At 47.2% G+C, this 14,730-nt stretch overlaps 1 pseudogene across 1 annotated transcript; it reads left to right on the forward strand.

Moving 5' to 3' along the window:
- The first annotated feature begins 343 nt into the window (after positions 1–343).
- LOC143572549 (cytochrome b5-like) lies at positions 344–13,969 on the forward strand (annotated as a pseudogene). Its single transcript, XR_013142275.1, has 4 exons — positions 344–413; positions 12,763–12,863; positions 13,459–13,525; positions 13,611–13,969. The product of XR_013142275.1 is annotated as a cytochrome b5-like (transcript).
- Positions 13,970–14,730: the final 761 nt, after the last annotated feature.

Below are 14,730 nucleotides of genomic sequence, written 5' to 3' on the forward strand. Positions count from 1 at the left end.
TCATAAGAAAAATTCTCCCTTATAACCAAAATCGATCACCAAAACGAGTTAAACACCGTTGCTTTTCAAAAACTGTATAAATACGTCATTCTTGTTAATAAATTTGTCCCGTGAGAAACATGAATAAATACATCATTTAAATAAATATGATGTTATAAATGGTAATCTTTAATAAACACACAATACTTCATTCTCTTTTAAATTAATTATAACCTTACCTTTAATAAAGTATAATATAATGGTCAAAACATGTGTGCTTGAACATATTTCACGTATAAATATAATGCACAACCATTTGCCTGCTTTAGTGGAGTTGCATTCATTCATATATATCGAAGAGAACCACTCATATATATCGAAGAGAACCACAGCAACTGCGTGTGTTTTCTTACTCTCTTCAGTTGTCCTTACTTGTAAGTTGTAAACAGATTGGTTCTTTCTTGATCTTCTACGTCTTGTTACATGCCACTTTTGGTCAATATATATACAGTTATGAAGAGGTAGGTCCCAGCAGGGCTCAGTTGGTCCCGCATGACTCACCTTGAACAGGGATGTCTGCGCAAAGACCATCTACTCCCGCAGGACCCACCATGCTCAGAGAAGCCTACGCGCAGTATGCAAGCTGCATACGCAGGGAAAAGCCTCCCAATGGTAAAGTAACCCGCCTGTTCCCGCAGTTGCGGATACAAGCCATCAGGGAAGGCTACCCGCACAGCATAGCTACACGCATAAGGCTTAACACTTACAAATATTCAGTGTCACCTGAAAGAATGAGCAAAGGCGGGAGGGGGAAAACTCCCGCCAAAATGGGCCAGTCCGTATGATGGAGGATCTTTTGCGTGATACCTGACGAGGTAAAGACAAAAGATCTGACCAAGAATGCGACAGCTCACTGACAGCAGCGTGGCAGACAGCACGCCACAGCACTGTGACCAATAGCCGCCGCCTGCCCACCAACTCCTGCCAGACCACGTGCCTAGCCTGCAGTTGGTAGAAGACGAAGAGTGCACGGCACGCCTGCTCTGTGTCAGCCGCTACCTATCCACCACTCACAGGTAGGGCACGTGCATAGGTTACAGTTGGTAGCGTGTTGGGCCGGCTAAACCCCTTGGAAACCCACCTTCGGCTATAAAAGACAGCAAATGGTATTATCATTTCATCATCTACTATCTCGTATAACTTACTTGATAACTGCTCTAATAGTATTCATATACTTTTATATTCAAAGAGCAATATAGACTGATTCTCACGCCGGAGGGTGGTCACAAGGAGGAACCCCCCCCTTCTCAGTGACGAGCTTACGGTGTCTGTTTTGCAGGTTCCCTGAAGTACAACTTACTCTGCTGGACCTAACCTTCGTGGGAAACATTACTTAGCCCCCAGATTACCTATAATCTGCCCGGGGTCACTTAGTGTTTCTTCATTGGCGCCATCCGTGCATAAAGCTAGAACTACATCTTTCTCCAGTTTTTCAAAACTTCCAAGATGACTAGAGAAATTCCGGTAACAACCCCAGCCACTGGGGTAAACACCGGCAACACAATGTTTACAAACACTACCCCAGCCACCCAAGCTGGGGCAAGTGAAGTACATTTTACGAACACTACCCCAGTCACTCATGTAGGGGCAAGTGGAGTAAATATTCCACTGGGATTCACTGATACCCAGCTGGAAAAACGAACTCGAGCCCCTCGCCAAACACTTGATCAAGTGAAGGCATGGGCCGAGGCACGTCAACGAGAATTTCAGGCTGAGTTGGACGAACGCTTGCGTTCAGTCCAACAAGCTGAGGAATTCGGTAGTACTCGCCAGCACCTCAACATGAGTAGTGAGTACGAGCACTCGGACGACGAGAGGGAAGACTCCGACACCGACGCGAACCCTCGCCATAGGGCGAAAGGGAAGCGTAAGGAAACGGATCCCCAGCCAAAAAGGAATTTTGGGGAAGCATTCCAACCAGTCACGGAAAAAAGCTCGCGTGACTTCTCCAAGGCCTTTAGACCTACTGCCACAAACGCAGGAAGGTCAAAATTTGCAAGGGACATTGCAGAAGCAATCGCCCCGAGGAGTGCCAAACAAATGTCCAACATTGGCACATACGATGGTCTATCCGACCCAGATGACCATCTGAACAGGTTCATTGCGGGGGCAACCGTCAGTAACTGGACGGAACCCACGTGGTGCTACATGTTCCAGATGACTCTGGTAGGAGCAGCCAGAGCATGGTTCGACCGTTTACCGGTCCACCACATTTATGACTGGGCAGACTTCCAGAACAAGTTCAGTCAACAGTTTAGTCAACAGAGGAAGCACACTGAGGAGCAGTGGACGATCCTCAACTGTGTGAGAGAAGAGGATGAATCCTTACTGGACTTCATCACCCGCTTCAACTCCAAGAAGCTGAGTCTGGGCAACATCAGCGAAGACCTCGTTCGCGCCGCTTTCATTCAGGGCGCTGAGTACCCAGAACTTATCCGCACTCTGACGGGTAAAGACGGCATGCCATCCACATGGGATGCCATAATGACGGCAGCCAAGCGCTTCGCCGAAACGGAGAAACAGCTGGGAAGAGATCTCCCCCAGAATACAAACCTCTACACACAGAGGACAAGGGAGAACAATGTGAGAACCGCCCGGCTAAACAAAAAGAGGCGGCAAGGTATTTGGCAGTCAAGGATAAACTTTGACACCCCCTCAAGCTCTCGCCCTCTGGTTGGCGGAAGGGACAACACGCACCCTTCGAACCGGAAAAACCGTTGGACGCCACTCACCAAGAGCGTCACGGAGATATTTGCCACGGAAAAACTGCCATGGCCAAAAGCCCCAGCGATCCGACAGAAACCCAATGCGGATCAGAGCAAGTCTTGTGACTTCCATGGGACAAAGGGCCATAGCACTGAGGAGTGCACATCCTTGAGGGACATCGTCGAGACATTCGTCAAGGATGGGAGGCTCGCACACCTCGTGGCATCTATCAAGAAGGGAGGAAGGAACGACAACAGGTACAGGGGTAACGGACGAAAGTCCGTCGACATCAGCATCAACATGGTCCATGGTAAGGTCAGAGGAAGAAAGAGACCGATGACCGAACCATGCGCATGGAAGGAAGCAGAAGTGCGCTTCCCGCGAGTGCCGGGAGGCCCAAACAAAGAAGGCCCCATTATCATTAAAAGCCAGCTGGGGCACTACATCACCTCCCGCACCCTCGTTGACAATGGCGCATCGTCGACAGTGATGTACAGGCAGTTCTTCGACAAGCTCGATGATGAAGACAAGGAACGCCTGGAGACGGTCTACGCTTCAATGGAAGGGTTTGACGGCAGCATGAACACTCCCTTGGGCATCCTATCTTTCCCCGTCACTCTCACCGATGGGAATTATTCACGCACGGAGGATGTGGATTTTGTTGTGATGAAAAAACCACATCATACGTATGACATCCTATTCGGGAGAGACGGGATGGCAAGATTCAACGCCGTGGTATCCTCAGTCCACGGCATGATGGGATGGCCAACAACTGAAGGCGTAGCGATGATCACGGGCATTCCCCAGGTATGCATCGCATCTGTCTCCTCTAAACCCAAACCGAAGATGGCCAAACAAACCATCACTGAACCGGAACAGTGGGCATTCAATGGGAAATATCCCGATCAGGCCGTTACCATTGGCCCGACAATTGTTGATCCAACACGCACCTTACTCAAGCGCTTACTGCAGCGAAACGCAGACATCTTCGCGTGGACACCAGCCGACATGACTGGTGTACCCCGGGGAAAGGCAGAGCATAAGCTCAAATGCGATCCGGCCGTTACGCCGATCGTACAAAAGCGCAGAGTAATGGGGCCTCCGAGCAAACCAACGCGTGCAGAACCCAAGTCAAGGAACTCCTTGATGCGGGCATCGTGCGCGTCAGCAAATATCAAACATGGGTTGCAAATCCCGTAATGGTACCGAAGAATAACAAACAATGGCGCATGTGCATAGATTTCAAAGATTTGAATAAAGCATGCCCCAAAGATTGTTATCCGTTGCCAGAAATTGATCTCAAGGTGGATTCGGTGGCACCATTTCGCCTTAAATGCTTCTTGGATGCGTATAAGGGGTACCATCAAATCCACATGGCTGTAGATGACCAGGACAAAACCGCCTTTCGGACGCCCGATGGCACATTTTGTTATAAAATGATGCCGTTCGGACTTAAGAACGCGGGGTCCACGTACCAACGACTAATGGACAAAGAGTTTCACGCCCAAATTGGGAGAAACTTGGAAGTCTATATGGATGATTTGGTCATCAAAAGCCCCGAGCCAGAGGCGATGTTGAAAGACATTGAGGAAACTTTCAACACGCTCAGAAAGATAAACATGAAGCTCAACCCGAGCAAGTGTTCATTTGGGGTGGAAGAAGGGAAGTTCTTAGGAGTCATTATTACTAAAGATGGCTTCAGAGCGAACCCTGAAAAGGTCGAAGCCATTGTCAAAATGGAATCACCTACCACCATAAAACAGGCTCAAACACTTAATGGACGACTAGTCGCGCTTAACCGCTTTTTGGCAAACCATGCGGATAGGTCGTTCCCTTTTGTGTCAACGCTAAGAAATTGTTTAAAGAAAACGCACTTCCGCTGGACACCAGAAGCGGAAGCAGCTTTTCAGGAGATTCGATCACGCCTGATCGAACTCCCAACACTCACGGCACCACAAGCGGGGGAGGAGTTAATCCTATACCTCTCCGCAACAGATAGAGCAACCGGGGCAGTCCTGCTTGTAGAACGAAAAGGCATCCAGATGCCAATCTATTATGTTAGCCGCGTGCTGGCAGACGCGGAAACCCGGTACTCTACCCTGGAAAAACTGGTCTTGGCACTTATACACGCTTCACGCAGGTTGAGACGATATTTCCAGGGTCACCCAATCACTATTCTCACCAACTTCAAACTCTCAAATGTTCTAGGCAAACCCGAGTTATCGGGACGTCTAGCCAAATGGGCAATTGAATTGGGAGAATATGCGATTCAATACAAGCCGAGACCAGCCATTAAAGGTCAGGTCCTGGCTGATTTTATTGCAGAAGTCCCCGCTTCACGGGAGAAAGAGTGCCAGGAGGAGGTTCAACCCTCCCCAGCACACGAAATCGATGAAGTCTGGCGACTCTACACTGATGGAGCAGCTAGTAACGAGGGTTCAGGCGCAGGGTTAAAATTTACAAATCCAGCAGGCCAGGAATATACTTATGCTATTCGGCTGGATTTTCCAAGTACGAATAACGAAGCTGAATATGAAGCATTCCTGGCCGGATTGAGGATTGCGCGAAAGATGGGTGTAAAAAATTTGGAAGCCCACGTAGATTCCATGCTAGTGGCAAACCAAATAAACGGGACGTACACGGCTGTGAACGACACAATGGCCCTGTACCTTGCCCAAGCCAAAGCCATCATGCGCGATTTTAATGATTGTAAAGTGATACACGTCAAGCGCAGCGAAAACAAATCTGCGGATGCGTTAAGCAAGCTTGCATCACTGGCCTTCACCCACTTGGGAAAGGACATCCGCGTGGAACTCCTCGAAACACCATCAGTCCCGCACAAGGAAATTTGTGTCATCCAAACCGGTACAGAAACATGGATGACCCCAATAATAAAATACCTTGAAGCAGGAACGTTACCAGAGTCGAAGTCACAGGCAAGAAAACTACGCTGTAAAGCACTGAATTATCAGCTGGTCAATGACACCCTTTACAGACGTAACTTTCTTGGCCCATTGTTAAGATGCGTGGACAACCAAGATGCTGACTACCTCCTAAGGGAGGTTCACGAAGGCATCTGTGGAGTACACGCAGGCCCCCGCGCTGTGGTAGCCAAGCTAAACAACGCGGGATACTTCTGGCCGGGGATGCATATGGACGCGTTGGCATACATCAGAAAATGCAGATCTTGCCAACTTTACGCACCCAACACGCATCGCCCGAAAAATGAACTTGTTCCTGTCACTTCCTCGTGGCCATTTCAGAAGTGGGCCATTGACGTGACAGGCCCATTTCCAACAGCAGCTGGGAATGTTCAGTTCCTAGTGGTAGCCATTGACTACTTCACCAAATGGATAGAAGCGAAACCTTTAGCCCAAACAACCGCAAAGCATATCAAAAAATTTATTTGGGAATTTATTATTTGTCGTTTTGGACTTCCACAGAATTTGGTAAGCGACAATGGCACCAACTTTGCTGACAAGAAGCTACAGCAGTGGCTGAAAGAACTTCAAATCACCCACACCTTTACCTCAGTGGCACACCCGCAAGGTAACGGTGAGGTGGAAAGAGCAAATAAGAGCATCGTCGAAGGCATAAAGAGAAGACTCTTGGAACATAGATCCGGTTGGGTGGACGAGCTTCCACACGTCCTTTGGGCAAACAGAACGCTGAAGAAGACCAGTACGGGAGAAACCCCGTTCAGTCTCACTTATGGCACTGAAGCCATGATCCCAGTCGAAATCGGTTTACCCTCACCAAGGGTCTTAATCCAACCAGAAGACAATGATGCGGAAAGACGGTTAGACCTAATGCTAACCGAAGAGCGCAGAGACTTAGCCGCCGTGCGTGAAGAAAACTACAAACGACAAATGCAAAAATACTACAACACGCGGGTAAAACTCTGCAACTTCAAGGAAGGAGACTACATACTGCGTAACAACGAGGCTTCGAACCAACAACGCCCAGGAAAGTTGGCCCCGATTTGGGAAGGGCCATACATTATCAAAGAAGTTCTGGGAAAGGGCGCGTACCGGCTCGAAAGGCTCGATGGCACTCCCATCCCTAGAACATGGAATGGAGCTCAATTACGCAAATGTTATATGTAGATCAATTCCAACTTGTAAAGAAAAGGCCTAGAGCCACTTCTAATGGAAATGATTCTCCTTTCATGATGTATTAATAGCTTGTAACCTATGAACTTCCCTTACGGGAAGAAGTAGTTGCGTGTGGAAGGCGGCAATACCCGCATAAACACAACGCCAAAATGTTAAAAAGTTCTAAGGAAAACCTACACGCAGGTCAGATGTAGGTAAAGTTTAGCCATCCTTGTAAGTGCAAGTGACGGTCTTACCCGCACAATCACGAACAAGGAAGCCAAACTTAACTTACCGTCTACCACGTTAGAAGGTTAACTTATGAACACTTAAAAAAGGATAAGAAAAACCTACACGCAGGTCAGATATAGGTCTAAAGTTAAAGCCATCCTACTAAGTGCAAGTGACGGTTACACCCGCACAATCACGAAAGAGGAAGCGAAAACTTTAGTCCATTATCAACCACGTTCAAAGGTTTAACTTAATGCCTTAGAAATTTCGAAAAGGAAAACCTACACGCAGGTCAGATAGAGGGTAAAGATTAGCCATCCTACCAAGTGCAAGTGACGGTTTTACCCGCACAATCACGAAGGAGGAGGCGAAACTTTAACCCATCATCAACCACGTTCAAAGGTTCTTATTCTAAACACTTGGGAAATTGCTAATTTAAACTAAGTATGCAAGTCATAAGTTTATAAAGCAAAGAACCCAAGGAAATAACAATCTTATACGCAAAGAGATTAATATTTCACAATCAATTACAAGAATGGCTGGGTAACTACCCGCCTAAAAGAAATCTATACAAGGCTGTCTATCCTAGCAGTGGGAAGGTATCTTCAGGATCAGGCTTCAGGGCCACCTCCGCTTGGACCAGCACCGTCAGAGCGCGGCTGCCCAAGGAAAGCCTTAAGGATGCTTAGCCCATCATCAGCAGCAGCAGCTTCATTCACCTTCTCCACCACTGGATGCGGGAAGGCAGCGTACTGATTCACAGCTTGGTCATAAGCAGCTTCAGTATTAACATTGAATAAAGGGAAGTTGGAGGGCGGAAAGCCTCTCTCAGCAAACCCTAGACCAAGCAGGAAGCCAGTCTTCTCCCCATCCTCATGAGAAGCGTTGAGGGCTGCGCTCATCGCATCGTCATAAGAGGTCTCTGAAAGGACCCGACGCACAACCTACAAAAGAATACAAGTTAGAACATTTTCTAATTACGAGCGGAAAGCGTAAAGAAAAAGATAAAGATACCTGAGGCAACGCTTCTCGAAGCAGCCATTGGAGGGTAGCTTGACTTTCTTTGTAAGCACGTTCGGCTCCGCTTTTATCAAGGTTGGCAAGTTGAACTTCCTTGGCGGCAGCCTCTTCGACGCTTTTGAGTTTCCTTTCAGTGCGGTCAAGCACCCCCCTCTGGTCAAGGATCTCCTGCAGCTTCTTGGCATCTTCCATTGCCAAGGCGTCATGAGCATGCTGAAGAGCCTTTAATTTGCATTTAAGCTGCTCATTCTCTTCGCGAAGTGGCTCAGCAACAGCTTCAGCCTTGGCAGCCCTCTCAGTTGAGTTTCGCGCAGTCTCCTTGGCCAGCCGAAGCTGTTCATTCACAGCTTGGGCAGCCTTGGAGCGGGCCTCGAGTCGCGCCTGGACTTCAACCTCGAGGGCCTTGAATGCCCTCTCCTTCTCGGCTGCGGCAGCGGCCAACTGCCGGTTCTCCTCCCGAAGAGCCCGCGCTTCAGATACATCTTTGGCGCGAGCTGCTTTTAACTTGTCGTTTTCACGACAAAGCAGCTCGACGCGGGGCTGCGTTCGGGCCTGGAGAACCCGAAGCTCATTGGTTAGCCTACCCTCTTGGTAGCTAGCCATGGCTTCCCCCAACGCACCATGAGGAGCAGCGTGGCGAGCCCAGTCCACGCACTCCACAGGGGTGCGAAGGGTTGTTCCTCGGCGTATGTTCCATCTTGGAACATACACTTCATTGGAATCCGACACTGCAAAAGAAACAAAGGCAGTTAGGAAAAGATGACAAAAATATACAAAGAAAAAAGAACCCTACGTACCTGTAGGGTCAATAACAGGCCGATAGCCGCCAAACCCATCACCTGAACCTAAAGGAAATCCATCCAACAGGTCAGGCAGATGGGAAGGTGGCATAGATCGGCGGGAAGCCCGGCGCGTACCTGATGGTCCGGCCGTCGGTGCCGGTGGCGCAGGTATAGTGGCAGCCGCCGTGGTAGCCATTGTTGGCGCCGTCTCCTCAGCAACAGTAACCGCCGGCTCCGTGAAAGATGCTGTAAAAATTGCACTCACGGCCGGCGGAGACACCTTCTCAGCTGGAACAGCCTCAGGAAGGCTGGAACCAGCGGAAGCAAGCGTAGACGCCTGGGTCGACGCCTCGGGAAGGCTGACCGAGCCTACCGTCATTGGCGGGGGAATACTTACTCCAACTCCACCCTGGAATGCGTCAACATCCACACCTGCACAAGCAAAAGTGTTAGAAAAATTTATTTGAAACAACAAATCTAGACAAGAATTATGGGGGTACTTACGGGGTTTCTTGAGCTTGAACGCACGGACGAGCGGGGGCGAACCCGATGGAGCCGACCTCTTGACACCGGTAACCGTCGTCGTCGCTGCCTCCCCGGAGGTAACACCTGCAGCCTCCGGAGCGGTGGTCTCCTCACCACCGGGCTTCCCCGCCACCTCTGCATTATCTGACTCCGAGTCAGATAGGACTACCGGGTCGGCCGTAGAGGCCACCTTCTCCTTGCCTTTCCCGACGGCAGCCTTTTTCTTCCGCACCAGTGGAGGACCTTCTGCGGATTCCTCAGAAGAAGAAATGTCATGAACTCCAGCAGCAGGCACAGCATTGAGAGGTTCAGGGTAGAAGATAGGCTTACCTGGCCGTCGGTGGCTCAGGATCTCTTGGCCTGGCGGGTAAACCTCCACGAACCGACCCGCAGTCTGCTCTAAGATGGGCAACTCGTTCTCGTCCAGAGCACGAGTACCCATCCGCGCAGGACCATCTTCCTCCCGCGGATTCAGGAGCGACTGAAGATCGTTACCCTCTGAAATCAACAAGAAAGTTAGAAAAAATCGTAGTCAGCAAAAGGGGTAGAGTTCGAACCATATTCAAGGACGATCGGAACCTTATCCGCATTCGCCGCCTTCCACACCCGGCTCATCCCCAGCATCACCATCGCCGACTCCGGAAAACGGAAAACCGGGGACTGGACCCGGGATATCTTCGCGAACCATTCCGCCTCCTCGTAGTTGATGGCGGGAAGGTTCGGAAGCGGCTGGCCATTCTTGAACTTCATGGCAATGGGGATGGCTCGAGCGGATATAAAGAAGAACTCTCTTCTCCATGAGCGAAGACTCCGCTCGGTGGTACAAATCTTTAAACCCTTGATACGGGTTGTAAGAGTGTACCACCCTTGGATGCACCTCCAAGTATAGAAGGTCATCAGGCGGTCAACGAGGGGCTCAAGGCCCAGTATCCGGCACACCCACTCAAAGTGCCGGACCTTGGCAATGGCCATGGGGTGCACCTCTGTCAGGTGCACACCGTGCCTCTCTAGGACACGGTACACAAACTTTGTCAACGGAAACCTAAGGTTCCCGTAGACAAAGAATGCAGCATAAACCCCGATCTTGCCACTAGGGGCATCGTACACAGTATGGTGGGGCTCAGGAAACTCAGGCTCGAGAGACTCGAGCATGAACTTCCTGACGATATACTGGTACAGCTCGACAGGAAGATAACACTGGCATTCGCCAGCAGTCTTCTGATCATCAGCATCGTGAGAAGACATGGTGGAAGAAAGTAGAGATTTCAGAGCAATGCTTTACTGAAAAAGAGAAATTCGCCGGAAATTACTGGAGAAGAAGAGATGAAAGTGGAAAGTGTGAATTGCAAATAACCTTCTCCCCCTTTATATAGCAATCGCAATTAATGCGATGAATTTAATACGGAAGAGAGAGAAATCAAAGGTGCAATGAAACTATGACGCGTGGCAAAAGCAAACTGGCAACAGCTGTCAAAAAGGACGTGTGCCAGAGATTTCGCGGCTACGCGCCCGAAATCCCGTGCCCACGCGCCTGAAAAAGCAACTGGAATGACCACATAATGTCATGTCGCCATAACTTCTGGCACGTCCTGACACAGTCAGAAGAAACCGTCGCACGACGTTTGAGGTATTGGGTTGTTATCCATCCAACTCTTCAAATTTCAAAATTTAAAAATTTGAAGACTAAGGTTCAAAAAAGTAAGCGGGAAAATACCCCTTACCTTGGCAAACAAGTAACCATAAGCCGGGTGTGGGTACAGTGTAAAGGCAAAACCCTTCACATACCTAACACCCGCAGGGAATTGAAGCCAAAATATTTGGCAACCAAGTAACCATAAGACGGGTGCGGGTACAGTGTAAAGGCAAAACCCTTCACATACCTAGCACCCGCAGGGAATGGACGCCAGGAATACCTTGGAAGTAAAGTAACCGTAAGACGGACGCAGGTACAGTGTAAAGGCAAAACCCTTCACATACCTAGCACCCGCTGAGAATTGAAACCAGGAAGGATCTTCTGGGCAATGCTTGTGAAAACGGAAGTAATATCCCCGCATTGCGGGAACATCGAGTACTACGTTGTTTGAGGCTCCAAGATGGAATTGGTGGTTTAAACATGATTGATCACTATGTTCAAAAACTACCAGAACCACAGGGAGAATCCGCACAACTAAGACTCAATGCTCCTGACTTGCGAGGAGGTTACAGACCTACCCGCATCATACCCAAAGACCAAGCAGGAAACTCGGGAATTTCTGCAAGTGACAAGGACTTCCGCGGGAAGAACCCCCATGGAAAACCTTACAAAAACCCCTTTTCAAAACCCTTTGCTTAAGTCCAAAAATTCACCTCACTTTATTAGACATTCGTGAGAAGAACATTGGACTGGGGGGACTTGAAGAGGTAGGTCCCAGCAGGGCTCAGTTGGTCCCGCATGACTCACCTTGAACAGGGATGTCTGCGCAAAGACCATCTACTCCCGCAGGACCCACCATGCTCAGAGAAGCCTACGCGCAGTATGCAAGCTGCATACGCAGGGAAAAGCCTCCCAATGGTAAAGTAACCCGCCTGTTCCCGCAGTTGCGGATACAAGCCATCAGGGAAGGCTACCCGCACAGCATAGCTACACGCATAAGGCTTAACACTTACAAATATTCAGTGTCACCTGAAAGAATGAGCAAAGGCGGGAGGGGGAAAACTCCCGCCAAAATGGGCCAGTCCGTATGATGGAGGATCTTTTGCGTGATACCTGACGAGGTAAAGACAAAAGATCTGACCAAGAATGCGACAGCTCACTGACAGCAGCGTGGCAGACAGCACGCCACAGCACTGTGACCAATAGCCGCCGCCTGCCCACCAACTCCTGCCAGACCACGTGCCTAGCCTGCAGTTGGTAGAAGACGAAGAGTGCACGGCACGCCTGCTCTGTGTCAGCCGCTACCTATCCACCACTCACAGGTAGGGCACGTGCATAGGTTACAGTTGGTAGCGTGTTGGGCCGGCTAAACCCCTTGGAAACCCACCTTCGGCTATAAAAGACAGCAAATGGTATTATCATTTCATCATCTACTATCTCGTATAACTTACTTGATAACTGCTCTAATAGTATTCATATACTTTTATATTCAAAGAGCAATATAGACTGATTCTCACGCCGGAGGGTGGTCACAAGGAGGAACCCCCCCCTTCTCAGTGACGAGCTTACGGTGTCTGTTTTGCAGGTTCCCTGAAGTACAACTTACTCTGCTGGACCTAACCTTCGTGGGAAACATTACTTAGCCCCCAGATTACCTATAATCTGCCCGGGGTCACTTAGTGTTTCTTCAAGTTATTATTACAATTTTTTTAATCTCTTTTTGTTTATGCAGAAGTAGATTCATCAATGGGCTCGGACCAGAAAACTCTAGTGTTTGCTGACGTGGCTAAACACAATAAATCCGATGATTGCTGGATTATCATCTCTGGAAAGGTCTGCTCTCTGTTTTGATCTTATTTTTAATGATTTCGCCGTGATTGATTGCATAATTCAAATTGTTAATGTTTGATTTTACAAAGTGCTGATAAAGATATAGTGAAGTAGAGAAATATGCTTGATTGTTCAATCACTGGTGGAAACATTCGAGATGTTATTGCTTGATTTTACAAAATGCTCGAATGTTTCTTAACCTGTGTTTGGATTTTTGGTTCAGTTCAGGTCATGCCACATAAATAAAATAACTTACATTTACCGTTGGTAAATATTAAGAGATACTCCATAATATAGTTTTTTTAAGGTAATAGTAACCATTTAAATTGAATAAGCGAAATACTAAGTAGAACTCGATACTAAGCTTTTCTGTTCTTCACTTTCTTTATCCAAGTACAACACACATATATTTATCTTTTCAAAATAACTTCAATAATCTTGAGCGTCAGCATTCAAAAATCTCAGGGTTCGGTCAAAATATGTAACATACGTCCATGTGTACAGTTACATAACCACTTTATATATCATAGATAAAATAATATGTGCATGTGTACAATTGTGTATCCATATGCATATTGATGAACATAAATTGTATCAGGTTTATAATGTAACCCCTTTTATGGATGATCATCCCGGAGGAGGTGAAGTTATGCTAAATGTAACGGGTAAAATTTCGCAATCACATTCCACCAGAGGGTGCATCAAAATCTACCGTTTAACTAACACGTACGCATGTGTGAATAATTGCAGGCATAGACGCGACAGTCCCTTTTGGCGATGTTGGGCATAGTGAAAAAGCTAATGGAATGATGGAAAAGTACTAAGTCGGTGAGATCGACCAATCAACAATTCCAGTAAAACGATCATACATTTCATCTACTACTGAAAAAATCTACAGTTTAAAAAAGAATCCAAGCTTCGTTATCAAGGTATTGCTTGTTGGAATAATCGCCGCTGCTTTGAGATTACTACTAGTTTCATTCTAGTTTGTTTTAACAAAACCAGTTACGCTGTTTCAATAGCCATTGGTTGTTTATGGAACATTAAGGTTGTCGTTTATGTTGATTTGTTGCATACAAATAGATGGATCTATTTAAATACCATCAGCGTGTGTTTGATTAATAATGAATGTCTGAACTCAAATACCATAAAGATTATTTGAGTGCTTTGATTGTGGACGAGAACTCATAAACGTGTTTGAGTGATAGAAATTAAAAAAATGGTGATCGGCTGAGAGATCTGATCATAAAAATACAAAATCGTGACCATCTTATGACTAGCTAACGTTCTTAGTTAAAAGAACTGATTGCGATCATTATATATTTTATAAGGTCGCTTAATTGTGAAACATTTCTTATCATACACCAAACACTACACGAACCATCACAAATATTAAATATATGTTTGAATAGAGCTAGAAGGTTTAGGTCGTAAATAGCCAACTTGAATAAGTTGTGTGTTTAGGTTGATCTACCTATCTAAGCATCTTGTTTCGAAGGTGCTTTTCTTAAAAATAGAACTGTTAAGTAACACAAAATTTTATAAATATATAAATTTAAATAGCCAACCTGGTCTATCTTGTTTGTCTTGGTTAGGAATTAGCTTTTTGCACGTTTTAAATAATGGATCGTATATGGTAATAGTAACTAGCAGGACTGGTCAAAGGGTAAGGCCCATCCTTTTTTCTAATACTTTAACCGGATTCTTTACTCTTTTAGGAAGAAATGTGGACCTGAGACCCCACCCTCTAAACAAGAAAATGGTCGGGTATAAATAAGAGTTTCAAGGGGCCAACCCTTTACCCTTTAACGCTTTCGTTGGGTTCTAGTGGTGATCAGTCAACGGTTTAACAATTAAACACGGTTTTAAT

This window comes from Bidens hawaiensis, unplaced genomic scaffold (genome assembly GCF_021521415.1).
Source record: "Bidens hawaiensis isolate Kalapana, Puna unplaced genomic scaffold, B.hawaiensis_p1.1 tig00025967_1, whole genome shotgun sequence".
In the NCBI taxonomy this organism is placed as follows: domain Eukaryota; kingdom Viridiplantae; phylum Streptophyta; class Magnoliopsida; order Asterales; family Asteraceae; genus Bidens; species Bidens hawaiensis.